Raw genomic sequence first — 19,237 nt, forward strand, 5'->3', positions numbered from 1 at the left:
CCAAGGAACTATTCACCATACTAAAGGAATTGGAAAACCCCATCCCTATACCTGATAACTGCATCAAAGATAAGACATGGTGCACTGGTGTACAGAAAGCACTCACTGATAAAATGACCACCCTCCAAGTAGAAATTGCACAAAAAAAATAAACGTACCAACATCCACTACCTAACCTAGAAATTTATTGAACTGAACTAAACCAGATCTCTGTTTCAACTTCACCAAAATTACAATATTAGAAGTTGAAAAAATAATACTCTCTCTCAAAACTTCCAATTGCTGAGGAGACCAATGTCCTGCCCAAATTATAAAAGATGCCACAAGAGAGCTCTCACCCTTTATCTCTAAGCTTATTAACGCATCATTTACCTAAGGTACAATCCCAAGCAATCTTAAGGAATCCTGGGTACTCCCTCTTCTGAAGAAACAAACTCTCGAACCTGCCAAACCCACTAATTATAGACCAATTACAACAGTGCCATTCCTCCTTAAGATATTAGACAGAGTGGTGTATTTACAGATTCAGAACTTCTTGGAACAGAACAAACTTCTAGGTACCCGGCAATCAGGTTTCAGACCTCAGCATGGGACAGAAACGGCACTCATCGACCTCAAGGCCCAAGTTGACGTGTTGAGAGATCAGGGTAAATGCGCCTTATTACTCCTCCTAGATCTCTCAGCAGCGTTTGACCTGGTGGACCACATTGTTCTCGGTAACCACCTAGAATCAGCGGCACACTTCTCACAACACGCCATAGCGTGATTTCAATCTTTCTTGAGCGAAAGAACGATGAGAGTCTTCTTCACATCAGAAGCAGCTGGTCCCATCCCAATTTCATGTGGTGTTCCCCAAGGCTCTTGCGTCTACCCCACTCTGTATAATATATTCACCAAGCCCCTCTTTGATGATCTGGATTGTCTTGGTGTCACCTACACTAACTATGCAGATGACACTTAGATTCTCTTCCCACTTACAGGGGATTACAACCAGGATTTGGCATTGGTGAATAAGATATACCTCATCATCCAGGCATGGATGGCACTACTCGGGCTATGCCTGAATGATGATAAAACAGAGCTCATCATCCTGGGGACCACACCTAACATCAACAAACTTGGCCATAAATATACCTCTTTCAACATAGACAGCAACATGATTAAGGTAATGAAGGAGCTAAAAACACTAGGTTTTTACCTTGACTCTGGTCTTACCCTAACAAAACAAGTAAATGCCATGGCATCCACCATGGCCTACACGTGTAAACTGATTAGATCAGCTAAACCCTTTCTCTCAACGAGCAGCTGCACCACCCTGGCAAGAGCACTTGTGCTATCCAAGCTCAATTATTGTAATGCGCTCTACATTGGAGCAAACAAATATATCACAAAGAAAATTCAAATACTCCAAAATAATGCCTTGAGAGTGGCGTTAGGAATATCCAAAAAAGTTCACATCTCCACAGTGAGGAGAAACAATAACTGGCTAACTACCCTTGACAAAATTAAACTCAAAACGGCCTCCCTAACATTCAAATTACTTAATAACGCAGCACCTCTTTACCTCACTGAGAGGTTCAACAAAAGACTGATACTCCGACCTACCAGAACGATCTACACCAACTGTCTGGCAGTTCCTCCATTCAAACAAACTACCATTGGCAGAAATAGCTTCCCTGTCAAAGCTGCCCAACTATGGAACTCCCTGCCTCCAGGACTAAGGGAAACCATGCGTATCGACCCTTCAGGTGCAGCATTATCAACTGGCTTAAATCAAATTATCTACAAAACTCAGACTAAAGAGAGAAGGCCAACTAACCTCTCCTCATTTACTTCTCACTCACTCCAACAGACCCTTGACCTTCATCTGTGGATATCACTGTATTTTAGTCCTTTTGCGAATATCGCCTACACTGTCATTTTTACTAGCTGTGTACTTTACCACCTATGCTATGCTATGCTCTTTATGCAATAAGTATGTAATATGTAAACGCTGTAAATTCCTTATGCCACATTATGTAACTATGTAAGCTTAAAAAATCCTGGTCTCCGCGCCCTGATACCTCCAGGTCTGGAGCACACTATAAATAAAGAAACAAACAAACAAACTGCCACATTCTTTCAAATCTGCAAGGAACTGGCCAAACTTTCTTCATTTTCTACCTCTCCTGTTCCCTCCCAGGCCCCCTGCATGGCTCTGGCTTGTCACTTCACCACTAAAACTCAGGACATCCTGTCCTTTTTCTCATCTTCCTCTCCCTCTACATCTCTCACCCCTAGCCCCTGTGGCTGCCTCTCCCTCTCTTCCTCCTTTATCCTCTTTTTCTCTGACAACACCTGATGATGTTTCTAGAGAAGTCTGATCTATCAAAGTGTCATCCAAACCGGTGCTTCCCTGCTCCTCCAGAACCATCAAGGACCACATTGACACCCTCGCTCCAGCCCCTTGGACGATTTCTGCAATCACCCTTTCGCCACTGGATCCTTCCCCTCTCTCTTCAAGCGCTGCCTTGTGCACCACCTCCTTAAAAAGCCTTCTGCCTATCCTACCGTCTGCCAAACTATCGCCTGATCTCGATCAGTCCTTTCCTGGGCAACTCTTGGAAAACTGGACATCACCCAGCTTACACTTTGCACTGAATCTGTTGCTTATCTCCATGACCATCAGTCTGGATTCAGAGCAGCCAGAGGCACGGAAACTGCTTTCCTGAACACCTGTGAAGATCCGCTGACTAATCTTGACTCTAGCCTTCCTTCTGTCCTCATCCTCCTTGACCTTTACTCTTCCTTTGACATGGTCAATCACACGATCAAAGGACTCTGTGAGAACCTGGGCATCATGGATCAGACCCTGGAGTGGTTGACCTCCTTAATCCTGGACTGACCCTCCCAGGTCCAACTTGGGTCCTTTCTCTCCAGCACCTCTCTCTCCCCTTGTGGTGTTCCCGAGGGCTGTAGCCTCTCACCCTAGCTCTTCATGGTCTACTTGGCCCCTTTGGCCCACCTGATCTCTACCTTCTGCTCTAACTTTCAGTGTTATGCGGATGACACTAAGCTCACTTTCAGGCTCCCGTGAGCCTCCTCTTCTCTCTAGCACATTCGTGACTGTGTTTTTTGTGGCCGGGAATGAAGCCTCGGTAACCTATGATACATTGGCCCTCCCCAAGGACACAGGGGGAGTGGGCTTCCCAGAACCTTTCAGATACTATTAAGCGGTGCAGGTGAGGGTTTTGGTCCCTCATTCATTGGAAGAACAGGAGAAGCAGTGGGTGTTCCTGGAAAATCTCCACAAGATGCCCGGCAAGGTTGGGGAATGGTTGTGGGTTCCCAGGGGGAAGATTCCATGCAGGATTTCATGAGAATCTCACCCTGGGGGTTATTAGGGGACTTGCCTGGATGTCAGGCTTGGTTTGAAGGGGTTTAGCCAGGCTGGAGCAATTGTGGTGGGAGGGAACATTTATATCTATTCCAGTGTAGAGGAAGAGCCAAAAGCCCTTACCCGAAGCTCCGCCCCCATGTTGCCTATATGTTGGGAACCAGAAATTGGGACACGTACAGTACAAGTGAGGATGCCTATACCGCAAAGAATTCTTGAAACAAGGTATCCACTTAGGAAACCCTATATGCATTCACAAAGAAATTATGGTCTTCTGGACAGAGTCCTGGAAGAAGTGTGAAAATGAGCAAGAAAGAGGATTGGTGACATCATGCGGAGCAGAACTGATGCACCCTGAAAAGATACGCAAGACGAAAGAACATAGACATTCTATAAGATTTAAAGAGGAGGTGTCGAAGATGAAGATGCTCATGCAAAGAAACACTGAAGAAAATGCAAAGTTGTTTTTACAATTGTACAGATGCAGTAACGCTAGTAGACAAAGTGATCTTGAGGCTGGCTACGTAGTGAATAGATTGCGGCGATGCACCAATGTATAGAACCTGGATGTTCCACGATGCACTTTAGAAAGGCTTAAACCCCACGAATAGAAATGGTTTTTCAGTGTGGCACAGTTGAAAAACAGCTAATGGCAAAGGATAATCCAAGAAAGGCTGGCTGGCCCAGCACCAAGAGTCAAGGCCACCATGACCCTGGTTGTCTGTCAAGTAGTCATATGAATGTGAGAAAGAAACAAACTTCTGTTTGAGGTGGAATGAAAGAACACTGAAGGTGTCAAGAGTTCATCATTTAATAATATTATATGCAGCAAAAGAGCTCGAAAACGTGGTGTCCAATCACATGGTCAGATTGAAATAGACTTTGGGTCGAGCTACACTGATGAAGGCATTATTTCAATGTGGGCGAATGTATCATGGCATTTACAGATCAAATAGCCATTCAGGGATTGCCTTTAGAGCCAGAAGTCTTTCAATATGGGGTACACATTTTGTTAACATGGTTACCTGGTTTAGTGGGCAAGATTATGATAATACCTGTTGAATTTCTATTCAGGCCACAGGTTTTTTGCTTGGAATTACAGACAGCCATAGTGCAAGGGGAGTTGGCCATGCTCGAAGGATTTGAAGATGATGGCAGGCCATGGAGAACAGTCATTGCTATTGGTGAACGATATAGATTGACTAACATCACGGACGAAGATATGTTTAAAAACGACCCATCAGATGACGAAGTAGTATTTGAAATTAGCATTACATATTGGATCCGGACAGAAATATGAGAGATTCCACAGAAGATGTTGATGATGAGGATATGGAGTAAGTACCAATTTCTTCATGGGCTACAGGCCCTTATGACGTAGTCCTGTTAAAAGGGGCGGGAGAAGTTAAAATTAAGTTGAAACCAGGAGCAATTTTACCTTGAGCAAGGCAATATCCCATGTCTTGAGAGGCAGACAAGGGTATTTTCAAGTCCATATTGGCTATGATGGAACAAGGTATCTTAGTGACATCAGAGTCACCATGTAATACTGTAGTGTATCCTATCAAGAAATCAAAAGGTGGGTCATGGTGTTTAATTCAGGATATGAGACCGATAAACCAAATTGTAGAGGCAGAGTTTCCTCTAGTTCCGAATCCTGTGACGATTCTGTGCAGCATTCCCCCAGTAACGTGATATTTTATGGTTATTGGGCCTCATTACGAGTTTGGCGGTAGCCATGGAGCTATTAGCTCCATGGCTGCCACCAAACCGGGCTCCATTATAGGGCTCAATGGGAATGGGAGAGGGAGCTAACAACGGGCCAATTACGATCGGCCCAGTGTTAGCTCCCTGTAACGCTCACCTGAATCCCTCGGAGGCGCGGGTCTGGTCTGGGCGTTCTCCGAACCTTCCAAAGTCACTCGCAGGTCTTTGGCACCACCCTGGAAGGGCCAGCTCCTTACTGTGATCTTAATCTGGAGAGTGAGATGTCTGCGGGCAGAGAAGAAACAGGGGTTAACGTCTGCCTGACGGGGTTTCGGCCCTTTCCCCTTCCTGACACTCCTACAACTCTCCTAGGCCGCACGTGCTCACCTTAGGTAGGTAAAAGCGGCGCTCTCCATCCTGCGTCTGTGCAGGGGCGCTGTAGCCAGTTACTTCACTGGACGATAGTTCAGCCCTTTATTGCGGAGGTAGAGTCCAGAAGGCAAGACCGTCGTTAGCTGCACGAACGGTGAGTGCCTTCTATGAGTCTTTTTATTGTCCTTTCAGAATCTTGCCTCTTTTGCAGGTCCGGTATGCTGATCCGGTAAGTGGTGAAGTCCAGAGTTTTTGCAGGCAAGCAAAAAGTTCATCTGAAGTTAAATGCACTTTTAAAAGTCTTTTTTCCCTTTCTTTCAGGTGGCTGTGCAATCGGCGATGAAGACTGATGCCGAAGGATAGTGCCGGAGGATGGACAGGTATCACCGCTTAAGGCGCGTGAGTAGAAATGGAGTCCTGAGCTCTAATAATGTCCTTCTTGTATTTTACAGGTGCGGACAAATGGCGCTGAACGGAGCTCGCGGAGACCGTGGCACAGGTAAGCAGATATCACAGAGTTATCGCTAACCTGTATTCTTTGTAGTTGCAGATGGCTGGAGAACGAAGAATGGCGGCACGAGGCCTTGGAAGGCGCCGGAAGGTGGTAAGAGCAGCTCTGGTACTTTCTCGTGCTACTCTAATGTTCTCGTTTTCCTTTTCAGATGTCGCGGAAGGCTGGAGCTGGATTCAGGAAGGTAAGTTGAAGATTTTCCTGTTTTCAGGTGCAGAAGAAGAAGAGCAGCTGGAGCCGACACGGTGAGCGTCCTGCTGCTATTGCAGAATAACGCGAAGCACGTGAAACCAATCGGGTGTGGTTTAAATAGCCTTCAGTAGTGCTTAGGCGTCTTCTTCCACAGCTTTCAGAGGTAAGAAAAGAGTTCCAGTATGTAATTCTTGGGAGTGGTGCTGGCCCCACCCAGCAGTTAAAGTAGTCCCAGCAGGATTGGATGAAGAGTTCATCCTGCAGGTAGGAAGGCAGCATGGTCTGCAGGAGGTAAGTCCACCCAAGCACCAATCCTTTTTATATGAGCCCGGCGCTTCCAGTGCCGGGACTGGGTCCCTTTATGAGCATGAGCCTGGCGCCGCTGGCGCCAGGACAAGGTCCAAAAGGCCCCTACGGGGGCCGGCTTGTGCCTGGAATAAGGGTCATGACCCTGCTTCCAAGGATGTTGGGCTAGGTCTGACACCTTGGAGGCAGTGGTCATGACAGCACCCCCCCTCAAGGCCCCTCCCAAATTGGTCTTCCCCGGAGGCTTTGGTTTGTTGGGGAAGGTCCGATGAAATTTTCTGATTAGACGAGAAGCATGGACATTTTCTGAAGGTTCCCAAGATCTCTCCTGGGGGCCATACCCTTTCCAATCAATCAGGTAATACAGTTTTGACTTGAAAAACTTAGAATCCAAGATGTTCCGAACCTCATATTCGTTTTCTCCGTCTACTTGGATTGGCTCTGGAGGTTTAGTCAGAAGGGTTCCGGGTTGCATAGGTTTCAGGAGTGAAACATGGAAAACAGGATGTATTTTCATTCGAGTGGGCAATTCTAATTTAACCGCCACAGGATTTATCACAGCCGTGATCGTGTAGGGTCCTAAGTACTTTGGATTGAAGGTGCGTGGTCCTTTTAGAGACAGATGTTTAGTAGACAGCCAGAATTGGTCTCCTACTTGGTACTGAGGGGCCTCTTTCCGATGTTGATCAGCACCTTTCTTATAAGATTCTTTGGCTCGTTGAAGGTGTGCGACGGCTTCCTTAAATGTTTGAGTTATGGTTGCATGAAGATGGTCCACAGCAGGTGTTCCGAGATCTTGAGGCGGATCTAAATTAGAGGTCCGAGGGTGAACCCCATACAACAGGAAGAAAGGGGTTTTACCTGTTCCGGTATGTATTGAGTTGTTGTACGCATATTCAGCAATCCAAAGAATGTCCCTCCAAGTACCCTCTGATTGTTGTAACATGCAACGAAGATACTGTTCCAGAGTTTGGTTAGTCCTCTCAGTCTGCCCGTCAGTTTGAGGGTGGTGGCTGGTAGAGAGTCGCACATCAATTTGTGCAAGACGACAACAACTTCTCCAGAAATGGGAAATGAATTGGCTCCCTCGATCAGAGATTAGGACTGAAGGGAACCCGTGCAAGTGAACGATGTTTTCAAGGAATTCTCGGGCTAGAATGGAAGCTGTGGGTAATCCTTTCAGTGGAACAAAATGAGCCATCTTTGAAAAAAGATCAACAATTACTAGAATTGTATTATATCCGGAACAAGGGGGTAAATCCGTGATAAAATCCATTGAGAGGGTGTGCCAAGGGCACGGTGGAATGTCTATCGGATGCAGTAGCCCGGCTGGTTTTTCTCTCTGGCTCTTATTTTGTGCACAGATGCCGCATGAGGCCACAAAGTCTTTGATATCCTTTCTCCAGGACGGCCACCAGAAATGTCTTTTAATTTTTTCGGAGGTTTTGGCTACACCCGGATGTCCCTCTATTAAGGAATCATGATAGCAGGTGATGACCTGTTTCTGTAAGTCATCACTCGGTAAATAAAGTCTGCCTTGGAAGTATAATAGATCTTGATCTATCGTAAAATCCTTTCCTTTCTGCAGCCAAGTCAAGGAATCTTCGGGAGTTATTATTTGCTTGATCTTCCTTTTTATGTCGTCAAGAGACATTGTGTTGATGACTCCCAAAATCTTTTGTTCGGGGATTATGGGTACTGGTTCTGGATAAGCTGCGAGTTCGTTAACGCCTATTCGTGAAAGGGCATCAGCTTTTCCGTTTTTGATGCCCGGCCGAAACGTAATCACAAAATCAAATTCTGCGAAAAATAATGCCCAACGGAGTTGTCTTGAAGATTGGGCCTTGGCTGACTTCAAATATTGGAGGTTACGATGATCAGTAATTACAGTGACAGTGTGCCGGGCTCCTAGGAGATAATGCCGCCAGGCCTTAAAGGCGGACTTGATTGCCAGAAGTTCCTTGTCCGTGATTGTGTAATTGATTTCCGGGGCCGAAAATTTGCGGGACCAAAACACCACAGGGTGTAATTGGTGTGTTTCAGGATCTCTTTGTGACAAAACTGCCCCCATTGCAAGACTAGATGCGTCGGTCTCGACGATATAAGGAAGTTCTGGACGAGGATGTTTCAGGACTGGAGCAGAAATAAATTTGGCTTTCAAATCTTGGAAGGCTTGTTCGGCCTCTGGAGTCCACTCGAATTTTTTGTTCTTTTTTAGGAGAGCCGTGATAGGTTGGACTATTCGAGAGAATTCGGGGATAAACCTTCGATAAAAATTAGCGAAGCCCAACATGCTCTGTACTCCTTTTACCGAAGTCGGAGACGGCCATTTGGTGATAGTATCCACTTTTCTTGTGTCCATGTGAACACCGTTGGGTGACAAAATGAACCCCAAAAATTCGACTTCCTTTACATGAAAGGTACACTTTTCCAATTTAGCAAATAAACGATGGTGGCGAAGCCTCTGCAAAACTGCGGTGACATGTCGTCGGTGTTCAGCTTCTGAGGAGGAGTATACCAGGATGTCATCAATGTAGACGACTACACAAACATCAATAAGCTCTCGGAGAACGTCATTCATAAAGAACTGGAAGGCGGCCGGTGCATTACATAGTCCAAAAGGCATTACTTGATACTCGAATAATCCGTATTTTGTGCGAAAGGCCGTCTTCCATTCGTCACCCTCCCTGATTCGTACCAAGTGGTAAGCTCCTCTGAGATCTAGTTTAGTGTAAATGCAGGCGCCTTTTACTTGGTCCAATAGTTCGGGAATCAGAGGCAGCGGGTACCTGTTTTTGACTGTAATCTGGTTCAGGGCGCGGTAATCTATACACGTTCTCAGGTCACCTTCCTTTTTCGGGACAAAGAACAAAGCTGAAGAAGCTGGAGATTTTGAGGGACGAATAAATCCGTTAGCCAGGTACTGGTCTAAGTATTGTCTGAGGTGAAGATTTTCTGGCTCAGTAAGAGCATATATTCTACTGCACGGTGGAGTGGATCCGGGTATCAGGTCTATCTGGCAGTCGTATGATCTGTGCGGGGGCAAGGTGTTGGCCTGATCTTTCTGGAAGACATCACTAAACTCTTGGTATTCAGGAGGCAATTGGAGGTTCTCGGAAGCGATGGCTGCCAGCCTGATGTCGGGCCGAGAATAACAAGTTTGGGTGCACTCTGGAAACCGGATTACCTTGGCTCGCCAGTCGATCTGAGGATTGTGTTTTTCCAACCAAGGAACTCCTAGAATAACTTGAAACTGCGGGGCCTTGATTACATCAAACACGATTCCTTCCCGATGTCCGTCCTGGCAGAGCAGCGTCACTTCCACGGTGGTGTGAGAGACTGGTCCGGAAACTATTTCTGTACCATCCACTGTAGTGATTACATCTTTTACCAATTTAGGACATAAAGGAAGATTCATCCTAGCTGCCATATCTTGATCCACGTAGTTACCGATTGATCCGCTATCAATGAATGCCTTAATAGCATGCATACGATTTGGTTGGTCGGGGCTTATGAGGACCATGGGCAGTACGAAATGCGAGGTCAAGGAACTGGTTTTTACGCTCGGCAAGCGGACCTCTACGCTTGCCGGGCGAGGTCGTTTCCCGATTCTTGTTGTTTTGCATCCTTATCGGAAGCTCCCAAGGCTTTCTTGACCGGTTTCACTGAACAATCTCGAAGGAAGTGTCCAGACTTCCCACAGTAGAGGCACAGCTGTAACTGTCTTCGCCTTTCTCGTTCCTTTTGAGTTAAAGGTCCTTTCACGATGCCTATCTGCATGGGTTCCACGGAATCATTTCCTTTAGCAGGGTTTTGAGTCTTTGAGAACGTCCGGGTTTCAAATCTGGAGCGATCGGCCTTTCTGTTCTGTAGTTGATGATCTAATTGAACTACTAGGTCGATATAATCGGAGCACTCTTGCGGAGGATTTACCACCTGTGCTAAGACATCTTTAAGTTCTCCACGTAGCCCCCTGTGGAAAAGCGTGATCCTCTTGTCTTCTGGCCACCTGGTTTCAACCACCAGTCTGTTAAAAGATGCTATGTACGCCAGGAGATCTTGGTTACCTTGTCTTAGCGATAGGAGTTCATTGTCCAAGGCCTGCCCTTGTGAGTGTCGTGCGAACAACTTTTCCATACTGGCCTGAAAGTCTTGGAAGTTTTGGAGGACCGGATCATCCTGTGTCACTAAAGGAATGGACCAATCAGCCGCATTGCCACTAAGATAGGAAAGTACAAACGCTACTTTAGCTTGGTCAGTTGGGAATGCAGCGGGTCTACACAAAAAGTGCAAGCGGCATTGGTTGATGAATACTGCGTAGCGTTTAGGATCGCCTGAGAAACGTTCTGGTGGAGCCAGGGGCACGTTCCCTGGCAGATTAATCTGCACCGGATTGCTTGAGGTTGTAAGTGGATAATTCCCTCCCGAGGTAGGCAAAGGTGCTTGCCCAGCTTGAATTTGTAGCAATTGCCTGGCCAGGTCGTCCGCTCGCTCTTTGGAAACGATCAATTCCCTTCGTAAGGCATTTATTTCTTGACGAGATGCATGTACCTCGGCCCTCAGCTCCCCAAGCAATTGGGCCAATTGGTCTGTATCCGAGGTTTCCATTGCGCCTGGGTGGGATATTTGTGGTAGGCTTCGCGTTCTGTAACGCTCACCTGAATCCCTCGGAGGCGCGGGTCTGGTCTGGGCGTTCTCCGAACCTTCCAAAGTCACTCGCAGGTCTTTGGCACCACCCTGGAAGGGCCAGCTCCTTACTGTGATCTTAATCTGGAGAGTGAGATGTCTGCGGGCAGAGAAGAAACAGGGGTTAACGTCTGCCTGACAGGGTTTCGGCCCTTTCCCCTTCCTGACACTCCTACAACTCTCCTATGCCGCACGTGCTCACCTTAGGTAGGTAAAAGCGGCGCTCTCCATCCTGCGTCTGTGCAGGGGCGCTGTAGCCAGTTACTTCACTGGACGATAGTTCAGCCCTTTATTGCGGAGGTAGAGTCCAGAAGGCAAGACCGTCGTTAGCTGCACGAACGGTGAGTGCCTTATATGAGTCTTTTTATTGTCCTTTCAGAATCTTGCCTCTTTTGCAGGTCCGGTATGCTGATCCGGTAAGTGGAGAAGTCCAGAGTTTTTGCAGGCAAGCAAAAAGTTCATCTGAAGTTAAATGCACTTTTAAAAGTCTTTTTTCCCTTTCTTTCAGGTGGCTGTGCAATCGGCGATGAAGACTGATGCCGAAGGATAGTGCCGGAGGATGGACAGGTATCACCGCTTAAGGCGCGTGAGTAGAAATGGAGTCCTGAGCTCTAATAATGTCCTTCTTGTATTTTACAGGTGCGGACAAATGGCGCTGAACGGAGCTCGCGGAGACCGTGGCACAGGTAAGCAGATATCACAGAGTTATCGCTAACCTGTATTCTTTGTAGTTGCAGATGGCTGGAGAACGAAGAATGGCGGCACGAGGCCTTGGAAGGCGCCGGAAGGTGGTAAGAGCAGCTCTGGTACTTTCTCGTGCTACTCTAATGTTCTCGTTTTCCTTTTCAGATGTCGCGGAAGGCTGGAGCTGGATTCAGGAAGGTAAGTTGAAGATTTTCCTGTTTTCAGGTGCAGAAGAAGAAGAGCAGCTGGAGCCGACACGGTGAGCGTCCTGCTGCTATTGCAGAATAACGCGAAGCACATGAAACCAATCGGGTGTGGTTTAAATAGCCTTCAGTAGTGCTTAGGCGTCTTCTTCCACAGCTTTCAGAGGTAAGAAAAGAGTTCCAGTATGTAATTCTTGGGAGTGGTGCTGGCCCCACCCAGCAGTTAAAGTAGTCCCAGCAGGATTGGATGAAGAGTTCATCCTGCAGGTAGGAAGGCAGCATGGTCTGCAGGAGGTAAGTCCACCCAAGCACCAATCCTTTTTATATGAGCCCGGCGCTTCCAGTGCCGGGACTGGGTCCCTTTATGAGCATGAGCCTGGCGCCGCTGGCGCCAGGACAAGGTCCAAAAGGCCCCTACGGGGGCCGGCTTGTGCCTGGAATAAGGGTCATGACCCTGCTTCCAAGGATGTTGGGCTAGGTCTGACACCTTGGAGGCAGTGGTCATGACACTCCCTCTTCCCCTCACGGGACCCGGTAACGACGCCTGGTTTTACCAGGCGTCTTTACCGGGTCCTGCGAGGGGACCTCATAATTTCACGGAACGGGTTCAACGGGTCCGCCTCCATTAGCGGAGCCCGTTAACCCGTTCCGCAAACTTCTAATGAGACCCATTGACTTGAAAAATGTGTTTTTCTCAATCCCGTTGCATAAAGATTCCCAAGATCTTACGTTCCATCAGACTAAGCTGAAAAGTACAGATTTGCCCCACGGGTACTGCGAGTCTCCATTGATTTCAATACGGTCCTGCAGATGGACCTAAGCAATATTGATTTACCAAGTGTTCTGCAATACGTAGATGATATTTTGGTCTGTAGCACAACAGAAGAAGAGTGCAGACGAGACTCGATTCAGCTCATGATTATTTTAGCAGACAAAGGATATAAGGTGGACAAAAAGAAATTGCAGTACTTACAAGAAGAGGTGTTGAACATAGGACAGTTAATCTTGCATGAAGGAAAAAAGGTTACACCTGAAAGAGTTGGAAAACAGCTAATGGCAAAGGAGAATCCAAGAAAGGCTGGCTGGCCCAGCACCAAGAGTCGAGGCCACTGTGAGCCTGGTTGTCTGTCAAGTAGTTTTATGAATATGAGAAAGAAACAAACTTCTGTTTGAGGTGGAATGAAAGAAAACTGAAGGCGTCAAAAGTTCATCATTTAATAATATTATATGCAGCAAAAGAGCTCGAAAACGTGGTCTCCAGTCACATGGTCAGATTGAAATAGACTTTGGGTCGAGCTACACCAAAACCAGAAGATAAAACCATGCCACACTCCCTTTTATTCTCAGGCACAGAGAGCTTCTGCAAAGCCAAGTTCAAAGCCATAATTGAATGGCAGACCGCAAGAGTGATGGTCAAGACCAGCCCACAGGCATCTGGGGTACCAGCCTGCATGCTGCTAGCCTGTGGCATATTCCATAAGGGTACAAGCGTGCCAACCAATTATAGAGGGCCATGTAGCAGAGAGCCCTATAGTTTGTGTAACCAATGGATCGTCGTGTATTTTGTGACGATAAAGAAGACTTGCACTAGAGGAGGGCTTAGTTGTCCACCTGATGTTAAAGACCCAATCACTACCTCCGTTAGTATGGAATGTATACTTGGATGTTCCTTGTAAGCCTATCACATCCCCAAGTAGGTTTTTGTAGTTTGCCACATAGTATGACGTCAATAGTGACAAATTCTTTGTATAAGAATGTTGTTTTTTCATGAAAGGCTTTGAGAGAAATCGAGCGAACGTCCGTTGATGTCCGTTGTAACTCCCTGTTTTAGATGATTGCAAATAAAACAGTACCTTGTTTTGCCAACTTGCTGAGTCGGTTTCATTATTGATGTGTGAGTAAGTTCTGCATCCCCATGCATCTCTAAGTATTGCTACCTCGTCTTAAAGTACCCAGGTCTATGGGTTCACCGGAGCTGGAGGAGGCATTACATATAGGGATGTTGTGTGGTTGTCTGTATATATGGCTTAAAAGGGCTCTCACTGCTGAGAAATGGAAACCACAGCCACAAAGGGAGCTTACACAGGTCGAGACAAACTTTTTGATTGCAAAATATCAGCCAAATCTGTCATGCGAGCCAAAAGATATTACCAATTCAATTTTCGGGTTTCCTGTGGATCTTGATGCTCAATTTAACCATAGTGTGGCAACCACTGCACTATAATATATATATATATATATATATATAATAAAGTGAGAGAGATGCCAGATCTAGGGGCACTGCTTGGCAATATGGCTTCCATTTTTAAACCTGCCATAACTTTTTGGGTGTTCTGTGTCCTCCATCCCCCAATGCTCCAACCACAAGGCTGTCGGGACTATACTACACTGATGATCCCTAACAACGGTGGAACGCGGTATGTAGTTGTCCTGACAGCCTTGCAAAACGTTGTCTTGGGTTGATTAAACCATGTATAATGTATCACTGCCCTCGAAGACAATTTTCCTGGAGAAAAATGTTTGCATTTGGGTTAATTTACATATTTACATACATTAAAATGCCTTGCTGATGTGGCTTGGAACTGGAGGTAAACTTCCAGTCAGTGATGACTACTAGGTGGCGTTATGGAATGTGTGACTTGGCTCAAATGGGCTATCTGACATATAAATATACATATATACAGAGAGAGAGAGAGAGAGAGAGAGAGAAGAGAGACATTGACTATTCATGTATCCCCATGTATGTTATGTTATGTTAGGATTATTTCGTACCAAGGTACAGCACAACCAACACCCAAAGGCAACCTGGCGCTAAGACTGAGTAAGCACTACTGAAGGATGAAAAAAGGTTTAGAAGAGTAAGGTTTTCAGAGCCTTTCTAAATGTAAAGTTGCAAGCAAAGGGGATTCAAGCTTGACATAAATTCCCTAGCCAGATGCACTGTGTCTACCGCAAAAGCCATGCCATGTCCCCTTATCATGCTTGAAAGGTTCACTTCAGTGCAGCACATCACTGAGTGGTACCGCATAAAGACTAACACAGCTAATGGCCTCCTCAATTTGTCAGAGCATCGAACAGAAATTATGTAGCAGCTGGTTCTGACTTGGCGTGAACTTTACCCCATCCGATGTTTGGCAACGGCTGTCTCAGTAGTCACTAACATCATGTAGTTCATTGCTCACATGAGGAGTGGAGTACGTGAAATGAGGAATTCTAGTGAGTTGAAACTACTTCCTTCAGCTAGTGGTATGCAATGTACTGCACACATGCATTTCTGGCATTATTGTATTGACTAAAATGCAAGTAAATTTTCTGGGGCATACAAATTATGCAATCATGGGCTGGCAGTGACTGCAAAAGTATGTCACCACAAGCTAAAGTATCGGAGCGAAGCATGGGGCATATGTGGTAAAGAATTTGGGCACTAGTGCGAATAGCAGATTAACCGTTTTGAAAAAGGGAAGTGCCCCTGCACCACAAATCTAATGGCAAAGGAAACCAGAAAACAATGTTTGCCCATATAGGGCGTTGACTCCTCCACCACGCTACATTCCTACATAAATGGCGTATTCTGCGCCAGGTTTTCCGATGCAAGCTTGAGGTAAATGGGATCATGGGATGTGGGATCATCTACTAACTGGACTTTTCCCGGGATGGAAAGAGCCACGTGCTCACTTTTTGTTGATGTAGCTTTATATCTGTAATCAAGACCTGCAGCATCAGGCCGCCATCTTGCCTCTAGCCTCGGTGTAAATCTCTCACCTGTGCCCAAACCCAGGGAATAGACTCTCGTGAGGATCAAGAACTACAACTAACCCAATGTGAAACCCTATTCCTGACTCAGTGTTCTCCTTTCAGGCCCAGTTTATGCCTTTACTCTCTATCGTTGTCAGTCATCCTCAGGGATATGCACAGTTGAGTGATGTACTCAGCAATTGGTTAGTCAGGGTTGGAGCGGGCCCCTACTATTCACAGGTAACAGGCTAGAAAAGCCTGCAAGACAGTCTACATCAAATCCGAGGTTAGCAATCCAGGTATGCTAGCGTTTGCACTGTAAAAGCAGGCCAAAATGCCCCTGCCAGGGACATCTTCGGCCTAGAAAAAAGCTCTCAACTGTATTGCAAATAGCTGTTCATGGGTGAGGAGAATACATCCTGGCTCCAGTATGCCTCGTGCAGGCACAGTTCAGACCTCGAGCATATGATCAGCCATAGCGGCCCTGTATTATCTTGCCATGGTTCATTTTTTAACTCTTTTGTAGAGCTATCCGAATACCTCTGAAAGAAATCAGTACCTCGTAAGAGGCCAGATGTAAATTCGGGATTGCTGTGTTGTAGGACTGCCCATGCAACCTCCTCAATCCACTTTCCTTCACTGTCAGCATGCAGCTCTTCACCTTCATGCAATCGATGGGGCACCCAGCTTCATGGTACACTTTGAGGAATCCGCATTCCACCTTTTATCTTAGCTGCCCCCCATCATATTAACCTCACAGTTACAACCCCCCTGCAGGATGCCTGCATTATTTTGAAAACAAAGTGATTGAGATGCCTCAACACCAGGTGCAAGAGCGGGATCAGAGAGGGCCAGGGAGAATTTACTTTTGGCATGTGACTGTGTGCTTTGTGCGAGAGCGTTTTGAGGCTTGCTGGAGGCATTTTGGTAGACTTCAGGGTGAAACGACCTGGGATTCTAGACCACAAATTCCCCTATGCTCTCCAAAGAGAACCCCTAGAAACAGAGACACATGCAGAGCGCGAGATACTTTCGATTTGCATGGATCAACACAATAGCAAATCTATTTTGCAATTTCCTTGCCTCTCTACTACCCTAACCCATCCCTTCATCTTTCAAATCCACCAGAGCACCTAGAGGCCATGCAAATGGCAGAAGAACACTATATAAGTCTAAGTAGAATAACATAACAGTCAACTAACTAGTACTACTGGTTGCAAGACAAGGAGATGAGGCAAAGGTGTATGCCGGTATAGGCAGAGGGGACAGACACTCATTACAGTGCACCTCTCACACAGTCTCCCCTTAGGCATGTACAAGATAGATGCCATCATACACTTCAGGGCTAAATAAAAGACCTGGGCATCACTGAAGCCAAAAATGCAACACACCCTCCTGAAGTGTTTCTATAACCAAGGATGCAGCATCTCTCTGAAAGCATCACCGCAACCACTGATGCTGCAGCCTCCACAAGGATCACTGCCCCCAAAGATGCCATCATCTCTCTTCCTCAGCAATTAGGTTCCGTGGTGTGCCATTTACAAGACCAATAAACATGAACATTACATTTACTGGGGGTTAATAAAAAACTGCTGTGGGGTTTCTCGTCAAACAAATGCCGCTGAATTCCTGATGGGGCTAGTCCAAAGCTCCTGCAGTCAGAGAATTCATATTCACCATGCAGATGCCCTGCCTGGTCCCGGGTTCCCCATCCCTATCCTTTGCCCTGAATGGGCAGCCATGGGTTGTGTTAACAGCCGCAGTGGTCTAGTTCTTGAGTGACTGATAAGGGGGGAGGGGGTTCAATCATTCCCATTCGCAGTCAACACCTCAAATTCACAATGTAGACTAAATGCTTTAGAATACATGCATTTCGGACCTTGTATTTTGCTTTTCACGCGTTGTAGGTATGACACGCTAGTTCTATAACTATCTGAATCCTTCGCAAACGGACTGGTGGCCTTCATTTTTTTTTAAGAAAAGAAGAAGAATACGCCATCTATGAAATGGCAAATTCAAAATGACAACTGCAAAAAGGGCCCAATTTAAGATGGTCCGCATGGTGGAAAATGACTATAAATAGCAATCATGGTTATGTAAACAGATAAGGCAAGTTTATGATCTGTAAGTAATGGCGTAGAGAATTCAGAGTGTCTCATACTGAACATTGTGGTACAATAACCAGCCATTCAAGCAGAAAATTCTCCAACTCAGAACGTGTGACAGGAATAGATATTATTCTGCAGGTATGCAGTAATAAAATCGTGGCAAAAATGTCGCCTTTACAAAAAATCATGGCAAAAATGCTGTGGTTTGACCCGGTAAAGGTGTACCCCATTATACCATTTAAGGGGAAGGGGGCGGGGGGTCCCTGCCCCCCTTAAATGGTATAATGGGTCTTGGGGTTTCGGGGGCATCCCCGCATGCTTTACATGGATTGCGGTGGAAAAACCACAACCTTTTTGCTGCGATTTTTTGTGTAAACGCCCATTTTTGCTGCGATTTTAACACAAGGAACCATTCTGTAGACATCATGGGATGAATAGTGATCGTTCTATTTCACAGCTTCGCCAAACTTTGGCCTTCATTCTTCAAGCATGACCACCCTTTGGAAGGGATACAGTCAGTAGCGGAGGCAGCTTTTGATACCAGAGGGATCACATAGCTCCCGAAGGGGTACCAAGATTCTAAACGACTATGGGTAAGCCCTCATGGGTGAGGAGTGTTTTCAGTGGAAGCGCTTATATATTTCCTGAAATGTACGTGAGCGACTGAGCGCAACGAAGGAGCCCAAAACAATCAAGTGAATTGGGGAGCTTTCCCCGCAAAGAATTGTTTTTGAAATAATGTGGGGAAATGATGTATTGATCAGCACAATTTGAGAAAAAAATGGGATAGCTAGCCATGCAATGTACAATTGTTTCTCCAGGGAAATATAAAAAAATATCCACTAAATTGTATGATTCATGGGAAGTCATTCCTTCCTGGTGAATATTTTGGGTGGAACTGCATTATCTAGGCCCCAGGGGCCCACGTCGCATCTGGAAAATGACATTCCCCAAATGTGTGATTGTGTACAAATTGTGACACCCTCTGTGCCTCGGTTCTTATATCTGGCTGAAAGGAGAGTGCCTGAAAACACACGTGTTAGACGCATTGGAAACATTTGTCACTTGGGGTTCATCATCAACGGTCAAGGGCCATGTTATGTCACTTCCACTGCCCCTGGCATTTTGGTGAAATGATATCCCCGGTCTTTTGACTCCTCCTTCACAGTTGTAATAAAAGTGATGCTCCTGCTGGGTACAGTAGCCACCCATAAAACTGTAGCCCGCCCCCATTAAAAACAGAATCAAAGTCAATGGTTTTGGCTTTTGTGTAGGTGTGGGATTGGCATTTGGTACTACCTGGCCATAAGATAGCCACATCTGGCAAGTACGTGAGCACCTTAGCATATGATGTCAG

The sequence above is a fragment of the Ambystoma mexicanum genome, chromosome 9 (assembly GCF_040938575.1).
Source record: "Ambystoma mexicanum isolate Mex_15411 chromosome 9, UKY_AmexF1_1, whole genome shotgun sequence".
NCBI classification, from domain to species: domain Eukaryota; kingdom Metazoa; phylum Chordata; class Amphibia; order Caudata; family Ambystomatidae; genus Ambystoma; species Ambystoma mexicanum.